This window comes from Lygodium microphyllum, chromosome 2 (assembly GCF_053477565.2).
Source record: "Lygodium microphyllum isolate KBCC chromosome 2, Lygodium_microphyllum_v1.1.10, whole genome shotgun sequence".
Classification (NCBI taxonomy): Eukaryota; Viridiplantae; Streptophyta; class Polypodiopsida; order Schizaeales; family Lygodiaceae; genus Lygodium; species Lygodium microphyllum.
Window position 1 is genome coordinate 46,073,465 of NC_141136.1, and position 22,422 is coordinate 46,095,886.

Sequence of the window (22,422 nt, forward strand, 5' to 3'; positions counted from 1 at the left end):
AAGCTCCATGTAACCATTGCATAGACATAAACTGTAGCACCTCATCCATTCCCTCGGGATATCAAATTGGTTGATGGCACATTCTACGTCAAAATTCGGATTACACTTCTTCTCAATCTTTCCTGGCTTTCTTGTACCTAGCAAGCCACGTCTCCATGGAGGCATGGTGCAACATACAAAAATGATTCATTTTCTCCTCCATTGTAGCATCCATCCTTTTTTCTACCCCATTTCCAATCACTACATCTCCGGTCAGTCTATCATCGTCCTTCAGTGTGACCATAGCATACTATTGTCTAAATCCACCGTTGGTAGCCACTGTGAAATCTGCACTAACGCCTTAGACACCAACCAACCTTCATCCATGTTACGTTATGGCTGAGCTAGTTGTCACACAAAGCCTTTCAGGGTTTTCATAAAGCACTCCAAGAAGAACATCCATCACGTATGGACAGGTCCATCAATCTTCCCTTCATCTACAAGATGCACCAAGAGGCTGGTGGGCAAGTACTTCTCAAAGAGACAAACCATATCCACTGCTCCCTGCCTTGCGGATTCAATAGAGGATATCTTGATCTCCTTCTGTGAGATCCATTGCACTAAACTTGACAACCTATAAATCACCCCACGTACTTCTGGAGTAAGGCATCATGTGATCGCAATCAATAGTACAAACTACCACAAATGAAGAAACATTATGAACAACAATTACACCCCAAATAGCTAAATATGCAAGCCACTTACAATCCTTCTATAGTACAAACCTAACATATCTTATGCCAATCATAGGATATTTGCCCTGATAATTGGTCATCTTTAGAAAACCTAACATATCTTATGCCAATCATAGGATTTTAGCCCTGATAATTGGTCATCTTTAGAAAACGCGAATCTAAGAGAACGCATCATACCTGTCAGAGTGCAGATAGACCTAAACGTGCCCCTTCAGTGTCTCTCTTTCCTGTGATGTGGTCCCATAGTAAAGCTTCCCACATTTTTGAAAACATGCATGGGATCCAACAAGTGGTTGATCTGTAAGTGGGTCCAATACAGAAACTCGTAGAAAACTGAGAACCGTCCCATTCTGTTTGGATGCGACTCCGTGTGGACCATTTTCAACTCGTACCAGCTTTGGTCATTCATTCGTGCTGGAGGACGTCCAAGAAAACCTTTCCTCTGTTCATGACCCCCCAACAAGAAAGCGGCATGTCCTTGATATACCATCTTCTTCATGGTTCTTGACCTTTGGGAGTCTAATTGTGGCCCACACAATGGACATGCATGATAACTTAAGGAAACCAAACATGTCCCAACACCTCTATCCTGTAAATATAAACTTGAACGAGCTATGATAGACATTACCAATGAGAATAGAAGTCTACTTACTCCCCAAATCTTGGAAAGTCATGCATGGTACACATGAGAATAGCTCATATATTGGCAAACCGTCAACCATCACGCCTGCTCATATCTCCCACGACGACCCCCTCCTCCCACAGAATCTTAAGCTCATCGACTAATGGATAGAGATAGATGTCCATATTCTTGACTTTGTAGTGGCCAAGAATGAGCAAGCTAAAGATCAGGTGGGATGTTGTAGTTAACAAGGACTACATGCCACACACTGTAAGAAGTTGAGCAGAGACCGAATGGGTTCACACCATCCATAGCAAGACCGAGCCAAAGATTCCTTGGCTCTCATGCAAATCCTAGAAAGGTAAAGTCAATGTGGCTCCATGCGCATGAATCCGCTAATATTCGTTGGATTCCATCTATGGATCTATTATTCTGTTCATGCCACGTTGTCAAGCTCTCCATACCTAATGTACGAAACATGTGATGTATATAGGGGATAAGTGAAAAGTGTTTAAGAACTTTTTGAGGGATGGTTTTTCCTTGCAAGTCCTATCAATACTTGTGAGCACCACACTTTGGACATGTCTCCATAGTCTCGTATTCTCCTCGAAACAGCACGCAATCATTGACACATGCATGGATGCTGTTGTGGTCTATGCCATGCTTTCGTAAAACATGTCATGCATCATCACGAGACTTATGCATGGTATTTGCAAGTGGTAATATATGATACTTTAGCAACTTGAAAAGAAATCATAAAACACCTTGATGTCTACCTCTCTGTGTAGCGTGTGGTGCCCGTGGCAGTGGAACTGGGAGATGGGTCGCCCTTGGTAATGTCCCACACTTGAGGACCCAGTTTGTGTGTCGTTGGAGGTGCGGTGCAAGTCTTAGGGTGACAGGTCTGAAAGTCCTACCCTTGATGTGCCCTAAGTGTGAAGTGGGGAGGGGGCTAGGGAAAACCCTAGGTGCAGTGACTGTAATTTTCTTCATCAGAATGAGGAGGGGAAGGGGATCACATAGATTTGCTCAAAAACTGGCGACTTTGCATGTAATCTTTCAGATTCATGTGGACATGAAGAGAAGTGGTGGAGAGGAAAGGGTGATTGCACCTAGTGAATTGGCTGTCATTCATATCTTCTAGGAGGGCTAGGCAAAAAGAGGGAAGGAGACTAGCCCTCATCATAAGATGAGCCATGGCGCAGTTATCTATAGCGTTAGGGTCAAAGAATAGGGGAGGTAGGCCGCGCTCTTGTGGAGTCAGGTCCTGCTTAAGGAGTAGCCTAAGTAACCTAAGATAATTACGGGTTGTTACAAAAGCGAGGTCAGGACATGAGGAGAAGTCCGCAAGAAAGCACGTCATAGACTCATCGAGGCTTTCGGCGGTAAAGAGAAGGGCATGCTCGAAGGATACTATAGTGGAATTATAAATAATAGAAAAGTCGTACCGCCCATGGAGGGTGGCATCAAAATCCACCCCCACCCTTCGAGGTATGCCATGTAGATAGGATTGTTCTGCTTGAATGGCAGGGTGTTACAAAACGCCATCCAGGCGAGCATGCTGATGTCGCATACTCGCCTCCTCCACAGGGGTTGGCTTTTGTAGCCATGTACAGTGTGTGGGACTTCAAAAACTTTATTCTACCAGTAGTCAGCAGCTTCTGTGCCCCAAGAGGTTAGGGTCTTTTCTCGCTCTTCTTGCCATCTTTGCCCCAACCAGCCACTGTCCACGATTACCTCGTCCATCACCTTGAGCGGCAGAACCCTCCGCAAACTGTTGGGTAGGAGGAAACTAAAGATGAATGGAACCTTTCATTGTTCCTGTACCTCCCACAACACCAGTTCTGCGTGGAACCCCGCGGGGAGATCATCAGGGCACGGTGGGAGAGGTGCGGACGGTAGCATAGCTGGTTTGGCTCTCAGTTGTCTCCTGGCTTCCTCTACTAGCTTCCTACGTCTTTCCCTAGAGGCGGATTTTCTTTTTGCAGATGGGTCCTCTTGTGGTGGCTCCTAAGACTGCGGCGAGGGGGGTTGTGGGACTACATCCTCCCTTAATCGGTTCATGTCGATTTCCAGTTCTGCTTCCTCCCCCTACCATTCTCACTGTGTTGCTTCCTCCTCGAATCCGAGGGAGTCAATTTCCTGGGGGATTAGGCTAGCCAGCAATAGGTATTTTCGTTGCTCATCCAAGCTCAGCCTAACCTCCGCATGTAAGGGTGGCATCTGCAATCTAGTGTGTAAGGCTCTCCGTGCCATGCCGAGCTTTCTCTGCATCACCTCCAATGACTCTCCTTGCGCTGCATGGGTGGCGTCCAAGATGGTGTTGAGGAAGGCCTTTTGTTGAGTGTTGAAGGTCACTTGGGCTACTTCTACCTTGCTCTCTGCAATGATTTTCTCCTTCTCTGCCAGAGCAAGGCACCGTGCCAGTGTCTTCACCCTCTTTTCATTGTGCGCCGCCCACTCCTCTGCTCTTTTGTCCATCACCTCCAAGCTCTCTCCTTGCGTTAGGGTTAGCATCATGAGTTTCTGCTCATAATCTTCCAACTCCCTAACCAGCCTTTCTTGCTCTTCTTTTCCAGAGGTTAGTTGATCTATCAGGCACTCGATCTCCTCTTGCTGCTCCTTTATGCCTTGTTTTCTCTCCTCGTCCCTGGCATTCAGCTCAACCACCACAAGCGCATCAACCTGAGCAGATTTCGTAGCGAGCTCTTGATATTGATTTATTAGGAGCTTGTGCTCTCTTTGCATTTTCACTAGTTCATGTGTCTCGTCTTCGAGCTATTGTCTCCAGTGCTCCTCCCTCTCATCCTTAGCCTTCATTTCTTGTTTTAGATCTGTGATCTCCCTCTGCTGCATGGCTATCATTCTCATTTTATCTAGTTGGAAGGCGGCCACTGATTCCTTCTCGGCTGCCAACTCAGCCACGGCTATCTTGTGTTCCTCCTTAGCTTTCTCCAATTGGAAGAGCAGCTCGACGACGTATTCATCGTGATGGACCTAAAAACGGGCCGGCACTGGCTCATGCACTAGCCGGACCTCATCACTATGCGCAAGACAACCCCTCGGCCTCGCGGCCAGGAGCGTCTATCAAAATCTATGCCTTCCTAAACATTGCGTTTGTAATACGTTGTAGTCCAACTGATCCTAATCCAATATTGCTCCTCAGAGGGAGTCCCTTTCACATAGCCAAAAGGCTCGAATCACATACACATGGGGTTCCTCCTACGGCTGAATGCCGTCAACCCTCTGCAACTCTCCTACACCTTAGGGATTGGCCCCTCGATGCGCCGCTCGACATTTAGACATTTCGCACAAACGTCGCTCAAGGTACCAAATAAACGTATCCAGGAATGTACCATTGTCCTTATTTGACTTCCCCTTTATGATCCCACGACTAGCCTACAGCATAGGAACCTCACGCTCTCAACGGTGGGTCACATGCCTACTGAAAACAATTGCTATGCATATCCAGGAGCTAACTCCGATACTTTTAATTTCCTCTAAATGATCATGCAAAGAGGTGGATGCCTAGTGCTCAAACATTTTAAAAAACCAGCAGCGTGCAAGTGCAAAACAACTCTTTCATGCTTTTCTTTCTAACCGCTTTGTGCTTCGCTGCAACACCTAGCACCGAAGTGATCTTCGTGCTACTAGGTTTTAATTTTTATCATTATTATTCCGTCCTAGATGCGATGCATATAAAATCAGCAAATTATCCCTCATGCTCAGCGGCATTTAACCATTTTTTCCACAACTCTACCCTTCCCCGTTGATAGTGCATCATTGCATTCATTTCTTTTAGGGTTTACTTGTCATTTTATGTGGAGAAAGGAAGGAAACACGCACTAAAACATATAAACAAGGCTGAACTGAAGCATAACTTCATGCCCCAGTCTTGTTATACATCAACAAACATAAATCCTATTTTTCTATATTTTTCGTAGCCCCAAATGTATTTTTCCCCTATTTTTCATGGTTTTTTTTATCATTTTCCCCCATTTTCTTCATTTTCTTGTATTTTTTAAATTGCTGAAAATGAAAACCAGTTTGTGGGCTGTGGCCCTTAGTTCATTTGCAACAAAATTGAAAGATTAGTTGATGTGTATCGACGGTTTTCCCCATTTATACGCCCAAAACCCTTGTTTTTCCCCATTTTTCATGGTTTTCGGGTTTCTTGACATTATTTCGAGCCATGAAATGCATGTTTTTCATAATTTCTGATTATAAACAGTAAGAACTCAGAAGAATCAGCAGCATAATCAAATCTTAGTCCATATGAACGGCATTCCATCAATCAAAAGCATAAAACACTAAATTTTCTTTGTAATTTTTTTAGTTTACCGCTTAAACGCGTGTTTCGGGTTTCTTTTCCATGGCTGTAGATTTGGAAAACAGCAACACTTCATGTCCAGCAACATCACAAATCACCATTCTCAGCCCGTGTAGCAATCCGGTCCATGCCGGACAAGTCTCCATCATTCTTTCTTCATTGCTCCTTCCCACACATGAACTGCCTCTTAGAAGAGAGAGAGGGAGGAGAGAGAAAGACTAGAATCAGAAATTTCAAACCAGGCCATCATTCGACGGGCGAAGGGCGGCGATATGATCAACATACGGAGGGTAGGCAAGGGCCAATGTCAAACAGGAGGGTTGTTTGCAGGCTGGGAGAGGCATTGATCAACATTGAGCGCATTTTTCGGCGCCTGTCTGCGTGCTCCTCTCCCCACGATTTCATGCATGATCCAACTCCAAAGTTTCATGTGACATTAAAATTTTGGGCCCCAAAGGTCACTTGCCCATTTTGGCCAATTTTTGTCCACCTCTTCGCATCTTGACCGGTTTCTTGGCCATTTCCCCGTCCGGACTCGGAATCGAGCTCTGAAAAATCCTGGGCGTCCGGCTTAGCATCCCGCATTGGCCAGTAGCTCGTGTCAACCTGCACGACTGTCTGAAAAATTATGAAAAATCACCAAGTGTCGCTCGGGCGCCTTTAAAGCACTTTGGCGCTTAAAATCGTCCTAGATCGAGCCGCCGCCTTTGACGGTGAATATTTTTCCCTTGATCTTCATAATTTTTAGCTATTTTTAAGCACTTTCCGTCACCTAAATTCCGCTCTCATTGGCGACCACGGGATAGGGCGACTCAGCCCGTCGAATCCACGAACATATCTGCACATAAACAACCAAAGAAGCATCAAACTGATACAAAACAATTATCATCATAAAACTCAGCACAATGCTCCCCCTACCCCTAGACAGAACCAAGGCATGACATCCACAAGGAGTAGGCCTAGCATCATTTAATAGAAGATCCGAAGCGAATCACTAACCAGCTGCGCCAACACAGCCAAACTAAAAAGAAATGTCAAAGAGGTTGCCCTAAGTAGTAGTCTGAACTACTGACCAACTAAAGACAACACCACTAGGAGCTCCTACAAGGCGAGGACTCCTATAGCCTGAGCAAAGGAATATTTTCATTCAGTACATGTCTTCTTTTGGGGTTTTTATTGGATGAACATACTTGGGCATGTAAAAAGGAGGGAGCTGAGCGTAGTGACCCAAGGAGAACAGGGCATCGGTCTCAGGACCTGTCTCGGCACCCAAGAACCTACCAAGCCCTCGCAAGGCGACACGTAATCCTTTTCTAACGCTCACTTTTATTTTCGCTCCAACCTTCCTGGTTGTGATATTATTTTTCCAGCAAGAAGCCACCCCTAGGAAGACAAGGTATCGGCCCCGGGTCTGATCCGTCCCCAGGAACCTACCAGGCCTTCGCAAGGCAATGAGCAACTGCTTATATATTTTCATTTTTTTCCTCTTCGTTGATAGGGGTTAGAACCCCTTTTTACACACCTTCGCATTGATAGTCATCTTTTAGGATATTCAAGATTTCTTGACATCATTATTATTATCTTCTAGCAGGCTTCTCTAACTGCCTCACTACTAACAAGAACTCCTAGAACGGCTGCCTAGCAGGCTAGTAGAACAGAGCCACTAGGGCTTCCTTCTAAAACAGGTCTTTCAATGCCTAACAATGTCTTTACAGGAGGCAATGACTACTCCGACCTCCCTCAAACATACTTAGCCTAAACCTGGGACTTCATGCCTTGGTTGCCGGTCCCCAACAAAAATGTGCCCCCTCGACAAGTACAAATACACATATAACAGGAAAGAAAGGTACTCGTAAAGGAGAAATATCACCTGGAGTGGCCACAAGAAGCTTCCATCGCAGCAAAGGCTCCTCCAGGCTCCACAAAATTCCACAACCCGTGAAACCTGTCCAGCACAACACTAAACAAAAACCCAATTAAACGCACCCGCACTAGACAGGGAAATGGCCCTCTTGGCCTAATGAATTCAGACATGACTTTGCTACTAAACTGTATCGGCCCTCTTGGCCTAATGAAATAAAACAATACTATGCATAACATCCTCCTAGAAACAACTCTGATAGACAGCAAAGCATACTATTCCCAGGGAAACAGGGCTTGTAGCCCTAAACTAGGTGCAGTAGATTATGACCTATCCCTCCTGCGTATATCGCAAGAGGTGTTCGCATCACATGTCGTCGAATTAGTCTGTGGGTCCGAGATAATAAAGGCAGATGAGTCTCGCTTACCCTCTGCATCACCCAAATCAACCATCGTCTGCCAAAGAGGGCATGTTCAGAAAGCATACCCCACAAACGACCAGGTCCTGTCTCACCATTAATAGATATATCGGGACAAGGGCCACAATTAAAGAAGAGGTCCTCTTCATACGCAAGATTAGCCAATGAATCGGCAAAATGATTCCAATTCCGTGGAATCAGCTGAAAAGATACTCTATCGAATTCGTCTAGCAGGGCTATGGCAGTGTGATGGTACATACAAAGGATCGGGTTCCGCACCATGTACGTCCCATTGAGTTGATTTAAAACCAACTGAGAGTCCCCTTTCACCAACAACTGGCGGATACCACCCTTTTTTGCAATATTCAAACCCATGATCAGGGCTTTGTATTCTGCCATATTATTGGTAAAATTCGCCCCGAGATAAGCAGCTAACTTCATGACAATGCGTCGTCGGGGGTCACGGATGACAACTCCTACACTTCCTTTTTTGCATGCACCCCTAGACGCCCCATCAAAGTACAAGGTGTACGTCCATAAAGGGTTTACATATCCTGCCATCCTGAACTCTACTCGTAATTATGGTAATCGAAATTCAGCATATTCAACGGGTGGACTGTAGGCTCCATCCCTCCATCATCATTGAATTCAACAGGGATGCTCGTCAAAAGTTGTAGGCAGTGATGGCAGAAGACCTTGATTTCCCAAATAAATGCCCCGCCTTCTTGCTCAATCACCTTGTATCCTTTGCTCCACCAAATGAGCTTTCCCTGATGATACCTCTGTTCCAAATATGGGTGTTCTAAATAAGGGATCAGACGACCCATCAACCTCTATCACGATCTCCTTGCAGATGTTTGATCAATCTTGCCTAGACCTGCAAGGCAGTCATAGCATTAGTGCAATCAGAAGTAATAAGGTTTAATCTTATTAAGATTAACCTTATTTTTAAATTCTATCCCCTCAAGGTCAGCTAACAAAACCGTGGATTTATTCTTTCCTATTCTAACGATCTTATAGGGCCCATCCCATTTGGGTTCTAGCTTGCCTGGGAATAATTCACGTCGTGCGTCATAATACAGAACAAGCTGTCCGTTCTTGAAGGTGTATTTCTTGGCTTTGAGGTCGTGTAGCTTCTTCATTCGGCGCTTCGCCACTTCTTGGTGCAATAAGCTCTGCAGCTTAAGCTCATCTAAATGTGCCAGTGTCGTCAAGCACTCAAAAAGAGCGTCTTCATCGCTCAAAGAATGATTGATGGCGAACCGAATAGTCGGCAGCTCAATCTCTAAAGGCAAGACACACTCCTCCCCATATACTAACTTGAACGGGGTATGGCCAGTGGCTCGTTTGAAAGTCGTATTATAGGCCCACACTGCCACGTATAACTTTTTATCCCAATCCCGTTTCTTTTCCGACACAGTTTTGGACAGGATGCCCACAAGCTGCTTGTTGGTACTCTCGACTTGCCCATTGGCTTGCGGATTATATGGGGTTGTCTTGTTATGCTTGATGTTCCACAACTCTGTCAAACCTTTGATCACCTTATTCAGGAAATGGGTTCCGCGGTCCGACACTAATTCTTTCGGTGGACCAAACCGGCATATTATCTACTCTAAAAGGAAACTAGCAGTTTCTTTAGCATCATCTTTCCTTGTTGCACGTGCTTCTGACCACTTTGTGAAGTAGTCAGTTGCTACAATGATGTACCGCTTTTGCGTAGTCGATGACGGAGTAATAGGAACCACAAAGTCTATTCCCCACTTCTCAAATGGAAGTATCGCCATAATAGGGGTGAGTGGTCGTTTCCTATTCTCTCGACTATCATGTCGTTGGCAAATATCGCATCTCTTAACGTACGCAAACGCATCCTGGAAGATGGCAGGCCACCAATAACCTGCTCTTAAAGCCTTTTGTGCTGTAAGCCGTCCAGCAAAATGGCCACCGCAAGCAGAATCATGGCACTCTTCCAAAATGAATGGCACCTCGTCAGGCGTCACACATCGGCGATAGATATCATCAACCCCTTGCCGATATAATGTACTTGCGATCAAGGCAAACTTTAACGCTTACTACTTAATTTTCCTTTTCTCAGCCTTAGATAATTCGGATCCCGCCTCTCCTGTTGATAAATAATGCGTTATTGCAGCATACCAGGAGGGAATAGATGCCGTATCTATTTTAAATATCATCTCTATGTCACTACCTTCAGCCACAGATTCTTTCGGCTCCCCAAAGTCCACTAGACATTCCACGATGCCTTGCAACCTTGGTGGCTTACTCTTGATTTCATAATCAAATTCCTGCAAAGTGATCAACCACTTCGCTAAACGATCAGGCGGCTGTAACTTATTCATCAATAGTCGAAGTCCCTCCGCCTTCGTATAAAGCACCACTTTTTCATAGAGAATGTAATGCCTGAATTTCTTGGTCCCAAAGACCATCGCTAGACACAACTTCTCCATGTAGGTGTAATTGATTTCGGATACCCCCAGCTTCCGACTAGCAAAAGCAATCGGGTGGTACCACTTCTCTTCCCAAATTTGGGCTAAACAACAGCTGATACTATACATGGTGGCTGCTGAGAATATATAGAACACCTCACCTCTTTTAGGTGCTTTTAAAACGGGCGCTCTTGCTAGCTCTTGTTTCACATCCTCGAATGCTACCTTCAAGGGTCACCCCATACAAACGAACAGCTAAAGGACAATAAATTTGTAAGCGGCAACGTTCTTTCTGCTAAGGCGTTAATGAATCTACGGTAGTAACCAACCGAAGACAGAAAGTTATGAACTTCTTTCGGAGTGCGTGGTGGACCCATGGCAACTATAACTTTGACCTTCTCGGGGTCTGTCGCAATTCCTACCGAACTGACCACATGGCCCAGCAATGGCCCATAAGGTACTCCAAAAGCACACTTCCGTGGGTTTAGGGCGATGCAAAATTGTCTACAGCGCTCAAAGCATTTTCTCAAAATGATCAACTGCCTTTCTCTCACGGTGGCGGCCCCTAAGTCATCAATAAACACCCTCAACTCTTCAGGGGATATGTCACCGAATGTCTTCTCTGCTGTTCGTTGCCACGAACCAGGCGCATTGCATAAACCAAAGGCCATCACATGGTACGCAAAAGTACCAAATACAGTGATAAAAGTTGTTTTAAACTTGTCCTCTTCTGCAATTGCCATTTGGTTATATCCTGCAAAGCAATCCATAAATGAATATATCTCCCTACCCGCTAATTGATCCAAAATCTGGTCAATAAATGGTAATGGGTAGTAGTCCTTAACTGTCTGCTTATTCAGCTCCCTAAAGTCTACACATAAACAGATCTGATTATTCTTCTTCTTTCTAATCACAACTGGCGAACACCATTCCGTGTGTTGCACAGGAAAAATCAAACCCGCTTTTCGAAGCTTCTGTAACTCTTCAAACAGCCCGTCCCTCAATTCGAAAGGCATATGCCTTACTTTCTGCCGTACAGGACGACTGCCCTCTTTCAACGGAATTGTATGAACAGCAAGGCTAGGAGGGATGCCTCTCAACTCATCATAACTCCAGGCAAAAATATCACGGAACTCCTGGATCAAGGCCACATAGTCCTCCCTTTCTACTGAGCTGAGCATAGAGCCTAATTTGATTGGCCGCGAATCATCAAGCGTACCAAGGTCTAGCTCAATAACATCTGCATCTCTTATACGATCTTGGCCCTCTATCGGCTCATTCAAAGTGACCTGATAGATGTCCTCCGTGGTGGATCCCTCTTTGGACTCATCACTCGATGATGTCTCACTAGCAGATAAATCTTCTAATGTCTCCAATTCTGTAGAAGATAGAGGAGCTCTCTCACTCTGCGGGGACTCAGGGTAAGCATCAACCACCACACGCTGGGCACCTCTGCCGAATATTAATCGACCGGCAGGTATATCCACTTGGCAATCCGCTTGCAAGATCCAAGGTCGTCCAAGTAATACTTGATAACTTGGCCGCCCTGCAAAACGAATCACCCTAAAGTCCAACAGGCATTCTACATTTGCAACAGTGACATGGACCTTAGTAATGCAGCCTTCCGGCTGTCTCAAACTGTCATCTGCCATTCTGAGAATTGTGGAGGTATCTTTCTGAATTGCAAGACCCAACCTTTCCATCAGTTCAGAACTCATAATGTTAACAGATGATCCCGTGTCGACAATGGCATAATCTACTAATATCCCATTGACATAGGCTGCAACCCTTGGGCAATGCTTCTCAGCATGCTCGAACCAGTCATCACCAACTCGCGCAATACCCAAAGGTTCTACGATATACCCGGTACGTAGGATCTTTCTAAATTCCTTGCGTACTCCTGGGGAAAGCTTAATAAGCTGCAAAAGATTCACATCCGGCTTGACTTCGCAAAGAGAGCCCGCCAAATCGAATTCATGATAGTTCGATAGAGTTCGCTTTTCACGCCAAATCATCCGCTCTTTAGGTCGCTGAACTGGCTTTATTGCCTCTTTCTTAACTTTCACCTTCTTCTTTGGTGCTTCCTTATCGGCTTTACTCTCTACGGGCTTCAAAGGTCCCCCTTCTAGGGCAGGATCCAAAACTTGCGTTCCTTTGTCGCCTTGTTTAGGGTTTCCGTCGACAGGCTTATCCATGTCGGCTTCTCTACCCTTTTTACCTCTTGTAAGGATAGCTCGTAGATTAGAGGTTTCAGCATCATTAACGCGTACAGCCTCAATCAAACTAACCCCACTACCACTTGGTAGCTCCTCCACTGTAGTCTTTGGTCGTTGAAGTATTTGTTTAGGCCCATTTTCTGGCTGGGAATCATTTCCTTGGGCACGATGATTAACAGGCCCTGGTTGCCGACTACCACGCTGGAGAGAACTGATCTTACTCCAGCAAGTAGCTGCTAGATGGCCAGATTTTCCACAAATGTCGCACTTAACATTTGGGCAATTTCGTGGATAGTGCTGCCCACCACACCATTTGCAACTAAACCTCGACGGTGCACCCTCCTCTGGGTATCTACTTCCTATCAAATTTTGTTGTTTTTTAAGGAAGTTGACATCAACGGCTATTTGTCGATACTACTCCGTAATCATGTCGGTATAATGCTTCATCATGTCCTTAACCTCGCCAAGAACATTGGAAGAACTCGACTCATAGCCTTGGTCATTACCATGTCGTTCAATCGGCCTAACAATTCGATTAGGCACTGGTTGTTGAGCCACAGGCATGGTATTAGGATTGACCGCCTGGCCTCCACCATTTGGAGCCATTTGACTGCCCGTCGGCATCGACATGCTAGGGGGAGCTGGTAATAAAGGGACATTCTGTATCATGTTCCCTCTCCCATTAGGGTTAGCCATCGCTATCCCTTGGCCACTACTGCCATTGGCTATTGCCATATTGTTTCCCAATACTAAACCCATGTTCGAATTGCCTCTAGAAGCATAGGCTGCTTGTAGTCGGGATTCCACCTCTTGTGCTCGTGTAATGGCAGTATCTATATCCCCCAAGGGGACACTACTCAACTGCAATTGGATATTAAAGTCCAAACCATGTAGGAAATATTGCAATTGGGCAGCTGCGGGGATAGGGATAGAGGTGTCCAACTTACGGAAGACCTCTTTTATCTTCTTCGCATAAGCATGAATATCCTCGTGTGGATCTTGGCGGGTCATGTTGAGTACACGCAACCAATATTGCCCACCCCTTTCAGGGGCAAACTCCCTTCGGAAAGCTCCATAAAATGCATCAATGTTCAATATAGTTCCGGCTTCTAAACCATGATACCATATAGCGGCTCTTCCTTTGAGAGTCATGTTGAAGAACATCATTAAATGTCCTTCCTCTTGAATGCGACAGTTAAACATCAACTTTTGAAACTCCCTAATGTGGAGTTCCGCATCTTCCTCAACTAGCCCATTAAAAATGGGTAGCGGGTAACCTAGAGCCGGCAAATCCGTCGTTCCTGCTGGAATTGCAATAGGCTGCGCCATGACACGGATTGGATTTGCACTAGGTATAAAGACCGGTGGGGTTACACCTCCCGCAATTGACGTGGACTGACTTATGGCAGGAAGGGGAGCACTAGAGCTTCCACCTTCTCCTAACTTACTCCTTGTGGTCCTAAGACCACTAGATCCACTCCCTCGTAAGGGTTCAGCACCGCTACGCTTAGGGGAATATCTCCTAAAAATTTCAGCACGTCGCCTAGCTCTTTCGTCTCTTTCTTGCTTTTGGATTTTTGCTAGACGATGCTTATCAATAAATAACGGATCAAGCTCAGTATCCTCTGGCATAAACTACTAGTTGGTCCTTAAACAACCAGGATTCGAGAACCGCCACTTTTGAGCAGCTCCCGGCAAACGCACCACTGATGGACCTAAAAACGGGCCGGCACTGACTCATGCACTAGCCGGACCTCGTCACTATGCGCAAGACAACCCCTCGGCCTCGCGGCCAGGAGCGTCTATCAAAATCTCTGCCTTCCTAAACATTGCGTTTGTAATACGTTGTAGTCCAACTGATCCTAACCCAATATTGCTCCTCAGAGGGAGTCCCTTTCACATAGCCAAAAGGCTCGAATCACATACACATGGGGTTCCTCCTACGGCTGAATGCCGTCAACCCTCTGCAACTCTCCTACACCTTAGGGATTGGCCCCTCGATGCGCCGCTCGACATTTAGACATTTCGCACAAACGTCACTCAAGGTACCAAATAAACGTATCCAGGAATGTACCATTGTCCTTATTTGACTTCCCCTTTATGATCCCACGACTAGCCTACAGCATAGGAACCTCACGCTCTCAACGGTGGGTCACAGGCCTACTGAAAACAATTGCTATGCATATCCAGGAGCTAACTCCGATACTTTTAATTTCCTCTAAATGATCATGCAAAGAGGTGGATGCCTAGTGCTCAAACATTTTAAAAAACCAGCAGCGTGCAAGTGCAAAACATCTCTTTCATGCTTTTCTTTCTAACCGCTTTGTGCTTCGCTGCAACACCTAGCACCGAAGTGATCTTCGTGCTACTAGGTTTTAATTTTTATCATTATTATTCCGTCCTAGATGCGATGCATATAAAATCAGCAAATTATCCCTCATGCTCAGCGGCATTTAACCATTTTTTCCACAACTCTACCCTTCCCCGTTGATAGTGCATCATTGCATTCATTTCTTTTAGGGTTTACTTGTCATTTTATGTGGAGAAAGGAAGGAAACACGCACTAAAACATATAAACAAGGCTGAACTGAAGCATAACTTCATGCCCCAGCCTTGTTATACATCAACAAACATAAATCCTATTTTTCTATATTTTTCGTAGCCCCAAATGTATTTTTCCCCTATTTTTCATGGTTTTTTTAATCATTTTCCCCCATTTTCTTCATTTTCTTGTATTTTTTAAATTGCTGAAAATGAAAACCAGTTTGTGGGCTGTGGCCCTTAGTTCATTTGCAACAAAATTGAAAGATTAGTTGATGTGTATCGACGGTTTTCCCCATTTATACGCCCAAAACCCTTGTTTTTCCCCATTTTTCATGGTTTTCGGGTTTCTTGACATTATTTCGAGCCATGAAATGCATGTTTTTCATAATTTCTGGTTATAAACAGTAAGAACTCAGAAGAATCAGCAGCATAATCAAATCTTAGTCCATATGAACGGCATTCCATCAATCAAAAGCATAAAACACTAAATTTTCTTTGTAATTTTTTTAGTTTACCGCTTAAACGCGTGTTTCGGGTTTCTTTTCCATGGCTGTAGATTTGGAAAACAGCAACACTTCATGTCCAGCAACATCACAAATCACCATTCTCAGCCCGTGTAGCAATCCGGTCCATGCCGGACAAGTCTCCATCATTCTTTCTTCATTGCTCCTTCCCACACATGAACTGCCTCTTAGAAGAGAGAGAGGGAGGAGAGAGAAAGACTAGAATCAGAAATTTCAAACCAGGCCATCATTCGACGGGCGAAGGGCGGCGATATGATCAGCATACGGAGGGTAGGCAAGGGCCAATGTCAAACAGGAGGGTTGTTTGCAGGCTGGGAGAGGCATTGATCAACATTGAGCGCATTTTTCGGCGCCTGTCTGCGTGCTCCTCTCCCCACGATTTCATGCATGATCCAACTCCAAAGTTTAATGTGACATTAAAATTTTGGGCCCCAAAGGTCACTTGCCCATTTTGGCCAATTTTTGTCCACCTCTTCGCATCTTGACCGGTTTCTTGGCCATTTCCCCGTCCGGACTCGGAATCAAGCTCTGAAAAATCCTGGGCGTCCGGCTTAGCATCCCGCATTGGCCAGTAGCTCGTGTCAACCCGCACAACTGTCTGAAAAATTATGAAAAATCACCAAGTGTCGCTCGGGCGCCTTTAAAGCACTTTGGCGCTTAAAATCGTCCTAGATCGAGCAGCTGCCTTTGACGGTGAATATTTTTCCCTTGATCTTCATAATTTTTAGCTATTTTTAAGCACTTTCCGTCACCTAAATTCCGCTCTCACATCGTAATTAGCCGATGGCGTCATCATTGTGTGGATGGGCATGGTTGAGGCTTCTACCTTTTGCCTTTTGGGCTCTTGTCTAGATTTTGCATCCGTAGCTGGCCTCTTTTGTCCTGTGGTCGTGGTTTCTGTGCTCCCATCTCTTTGTTAATGAAGTACTGCATCCATGCCACGAAGTTTGACACGTCGGCACTGGTCGGGATGCTAGGGGTGATGGTGGTGGGTTCAGTGGAAGGCACCAGGAGGGTAGGAATTGGAAGAATCGAGGCCTTGCCCTTGCCCTCAAGGACTAGAGGTGGCACAAACTCCGGTACCTGTGTGCTAGACCCTGGCCCTTCTTCTCTATGAGGGCTCAGGTTTCCCAGTTCATTTGTTTGGCTCTGTTGCTTGATGGACCGGCGTGTGGCTTCCGCTAGGTCCTCTTCCTCCTTCCTTCACGACTCTTCCTCTTCCTCATCCTCCTTTCTCTTCCTTTCCTCCTCTACTTTTCTCTGTTATTCCTTCTTTTTCCCTTTTTCTTCTTTTTCCTTCCTTTTCTTCTCCTCTGCTTCTTGTTTCGACGTCTTCTTTGCTTTTTATAATTCTTCTTTTTCCTTCTCCTCATGCTGTCTCTTCGTCCTCTCTCTCTCCTTGGCTTCTTTTAGGGACTCTTTCTTTGCCCTTTCCAAGTCTTCTCTCTCATTCTTTCTGCCTTCATCATCCTTCTTCTTTCTCTGCGTCGTCTTCTTCTTGGGTTTCTTGTGTCAAGATTGTGGGAGAGAAGGAAGGAGTCTCACTTGTAGCTTTCTTGCTTGCACAATGGGGGAATACACACATAGATGGAGGCTGAAAATAGTTTTCCTCTTCTTAGTTGTGTAAGCCAAAAGAACTCAAGTACAAAGAAATAGAAGAACCTATATATGGGTCTCAAACCAAACTCAACTAACTAAGGTGGCATACTAACTAAGCCACAAACTAGAGTAGATAAGGATAGCTATCATCTAGCTATTATTCATGGGCGGTGTACCAACCACATCTGCAGCTAACAAGTCGGTGACATAAATGCACAACAGCCACCCTGGCATATCACGAGTGGAGCTCGGTATCTCAACACTCCCCCTCGAGCTCAACCCCAATTCCTGCACACCAAGTAGGTCTCTGAACTTGCGTAGCTTCTCTGCGCCCAATGCCTTCGTAAATATGTCAGCTACCTGATCCTCTGTACTAACATAAACTATATCAATAAGACCTAGTAAAACCCTCTCCGGCACATAGTGATAATGCACCTCAATGTGCTTTGTTCTAGTATGATAGACTGGGTTATTTGCCAAGTGCATACTACTCATGTTGTCACAATAAATGACAACTGGCCCATCTGTAGGCTGATGCATATCATAAAGTAGCTTATGCAACCAAGCTACCTCACATACAGCCATTGCTGCACCCTTGTACTCAGCCTTTGTGCTTGATAAGGCAAATGTAGACTGTTTCTTGCTACTTCAAGTGACTGTAGCACTCCCAAAAGAGAACACATATCCACTGGTAGATCGTCTATAAGAAATATTACCAGCCCAATCAACATCAGTGTATCCATGCAACTGTATCGAAACCCCAGTCTCATAAAATAGTCCATACTGCAAGGTGGACTTCACATACCTAAGTATGCGTCTAGCCGCATCCAAATGTGGTTTCTTTGGAGCCTGCATAAACTGACTTACCAATCCAACAGCATAGCTCAAATCTAACCTAGTAATAGTCATATAAATCAAACTTCCTACTATGCGTTTGTACATAGTAGGGTCTTCGAGAAGCTCACCTGCATCTGCGCTCAACTTCACATTCTGCTCCAAAGGAACTGAAATAGGCTTATAGCCTGATCCCATATTTGGACAACATGTCCAATCCATACTGCCTCTACAAGAGCCGTATCCCACTTGGTGATCTAATCACCTCAATGCCCAAGAAATAACGTAGCTCTCCCAAATCCTTCACCTCAAACTTTTGCTTCAATAGCATTTTCACATGAAAGATATCTTCATCACTATCACCTGTCATAATCAAATCATCAACATAAATGACAAGTAGCATAATACCTTTCTCTGTTTTTCTCACATAAAGTAAGAAATTTGCCTTGGAAATCTGAAAGCCAATAGTGACAAGATATTGTTCTATCTTGTCAGACCATGCTCTAGGTGCTTGCTTCAAGCCATACAAGGCTTTCTTCAACCTGCAAACAAACTCAGGATGAACAACATGCACATAACCAGGTGGTTGCTCCATATAGACCTCTTCTTGCAAATCACCATGCAAGAAGGCATTCTTTACATCCATCTAATGTAAAGACCATCCCTTTGATGCAGCCATAGCAATGACCGCTCTTACGATTGCCATCCTTGCAACCGGACTGAATGTTTCTTCATAATCAATGCCATATGTTTGTGCATACCCCTTGACTACTAATCTTGCCTTGTATCTATTCACAGAACCATTTGCATTGTGTTTCAACTTATAAACCCACTTACAACCAATTGCATTCTTATCTTTAGGCAAAGGTACCAATTCCCATGTAGCATTTGCTTCCAAGGCATCCATTTCTTCATCCATGGCTTTCTCCCATTTTTATTTTCCCATGGCTTGCTCAAAAGAAGTGGGTTTTGGTTCTTGTATTACTTTGACCATATAGGCATAGTGAATGGTTGTAAATCCATCATATTTCAGCCTATCGACAGGATACCTAGCTCTAGTAGACTTGTGCAAAGTAGGTTCACTCCCAGCTGCTCTCAAAACATCCCTGATCTTCCTTACTCCAAGTGTAACAATAGAAGGAATACCCAACTCATCATCAATGCTCTGTTCTGAGCCACTGGATTCACCATCCACATAAGAGTGACCTGCATTCACATCAAACATGGGCTGATCTACCTTCTCTTTTTCTTTTCGTGAAACCTGCATACCACTATCTGCATTGCTTTGAGAAGATTCTCCTAATCTCAATCTTCCTGTCCATGGCAAAGAATGTGAACCACTACTAGAGGATACTCCAGGTCCACTAATATCTTGTGACTGCTGCTGTGAATTATGTGTAGCATTACCATTTTGTGCATCTACATTATCCATCACATTTACTGGTTTATACCAGCTACTCATCTCATCAAAAAGAACATCTCTGCTCACTGTAAACTTATGAGTAGAAGGGTTATAGCATCTATACCCTTTCTCTGCAGAGAGTAACCAATAAAGATGCACTTCTCAGCTTTTGGATCCAACTTGGATCTCAACTCATCTGGCACATGTACATAGGCAATGCAACCAAAAATTTTCAAATGAGAAATATCTGGTTTCCTACCAGTATACCTCTCCTCTGGAGTTATGCCATGTATTGCTACAGTGGGAGTCCTGTTCATTATGTAGACTGCTGTAGCAATTGCCTCAGCCCAGTAAAAATATGGCAGGTCTTTTTCGTTGAGCATGACATGAGATACCTCTCCAATATGCCTGTTTTTCCTTTCTGCAATTCCATTTTGTTGTGGGGTATGACTGCATGAATATTGCTGCTTTATGACATGCTCCTGCAGGAACCTTGCAAACTCATTTGAGAGGTACTCTCCCCCTCCATCTGACCTTAGGCATTTTATTTGCAAGCCTGTTTCTTTTTCAACCATAGCTTTAAGAGTTTTGAAATGCCCAAACACTTCACTTTTCTTTTTCATAAAATACACCCAAATTTTTTTTCTATAATCATCAATAAAAGTGACAAAATAATGGCAGCCTCCAATAGATGCAGCTTTAGTAGTCCACACATCAAAGTGGATTAATTCCAATGGCTTCTTACTCTCTTGAACATGTCTAGAAAATGGTTTCCTTGCCTGTTTTCCAAATTGACAGGATTCACATACCTTATGCATTTCTGCAACCTTGAATTTAGACAATCCTGCAACAATATTTTGGGCTTGCATTAATTTAAGTCATTGTACATTAACATAACCAATGCATTTATGCCAGATATCAATATCTGCAACTACACCAGTCCCATGTGCAAATATTGCTGCACTCAATTCAGGCATGTGTGCATCCAACGTAAACATTCTGCCTTTCTTCTTTCCTTTTGCTATCAAGTGACCTTTATTTTTCATATCCTCAACAAAGCATCCATGAGAATTCAATCTGGCCTGCAAGCCCTGCTCAACCATTTGACCAATAGAAACTAGGTTCTTGGTGATATTCGAGATATGAAATACATCCGACAGGTATTTCTTTTTCCCATCTTGCATAGACAAATGAATTTTTCCAATCTGCACAATAGGATGTGCAGTATCATCATCAGTCTCCACAAATCCTGGTTTTTTCATTTTTCTTGCATCCTGCATCCATTCTGCATGACCTGTCATGTGGTTTGATGCACCTGAGTCAACATACCACACATCGTTGCTTTCTTCTACACTTGTCACAGAATTGGTCATGTGCTGCACCATAAACAAATGCTCATTTCTGTCATCACCCTGTCTACTAGAAGATGCATAATTCCCTTGTTGTAATTTTCCATTTATGATGTCATTCTGCTTTTTATAGCAATCTTTAGTCATATGACCCATTTTACCATAGTAGTAGAATTCAACATTGCTGTTTGCATTTTGGCCTCTTTGCCATCCACCATGACCTCTTTGGCTCCCCCTGCCTCTAGAGTTACCACGTCCTCCTCCATAGGACCGGTTTTCTTGAGTTTGCTGCATTTTCTGATTTCTACCACGGCCTCCAGATCGGCCTCCTCTACCTCTGCCTCTACCTCTTCCAACATTTGAGTAGAAGATAACTTCTTTTGAAGTTCCTCTTGAAGAAGATGCACCACCATTTCTCTGCTCCTCAGAAATTAGAAGAGCAATCAACTCCTCAAAATCAAGAAATCTTTCACGGACAAAAATGGATGTTTGAAATTGTGCATAATCCTTTTCTAGACCATTCAAGGTCACATAAACTAAATCATCATCTTCCACTAGCGACCCAATGGAAGCAAATGCATCTGCAATCTTCTTCACCTTCATGTGGTAGTCATTGATGCTCATACTTTCTCTTTGCACATTGTGCAACTCTTGCTTGAGCTGCATTTTCCTGGCTTGCGTATTTGTGCTATACATTTTTGACAAAGTATCCCATGCCTCCTTTGGCGTACTTGCATCTTGAATATGCACAATCATAGAGTCTGAAATACTGATAGACAACCAGTACGTAACTTTTTTGGCTCTCTCATGCCATCCTTTAAATGCATGCATTTGCTGTTGATTGGGAACATCAGGAAGAACTGGTTCTTCTTCATTTCCTGCAACAAATTCCCAATATCCTTTTCCCATAAAGAAATTCGTCATTCTAAACTTCATGCTTGGAAGTTGTTATTGTCAAGCTTTTCAGTGACAATCTGTGAAAGAGAATCAGACACCATTACAGAACACTGCAAAAATTTCTGTCACTACAAAAAACACAGCTTCAGCCTCACAAGGGCAAATCTGCAAAACTGACGAAAGTAGTATTTGACCACAGAGTCACTTCCTAGTGACGATTTTGCATCAACTGGAAACAAGGATGATTCTGTAACTCCCAATGTCTCTGCGCACATGCATATAATGCAATTTCTATAGTAAATTTTCACCGACCTGTAGAACAGTGGTCGCATAGCAAAAAACAGGGCCTTTTCCTGAGTGCATGCGAAAAACTTCCGCCTCCAAAACAAGCCCCGAAATGGCCTCAAATCAAAAAAACAAGGCAACTAAGGGCTAAAGCCCTTGCCCACAGCATATACTGCCCTCTTGCTACACTGTGAAGGGTGTCTTAATCTGAGACAATGCACTCTTGCACTTTCTGGTTGTGCTACCTGCAGAGACTTGCTCCCAAACTCGAAAAATGAAAGCAACACTGGTCCTCTTACCAGAACGCTGCGAACTTGGTTTACTTTCTTGAGCTCCTTACACCACAAACCAGGCTCTGATACCATG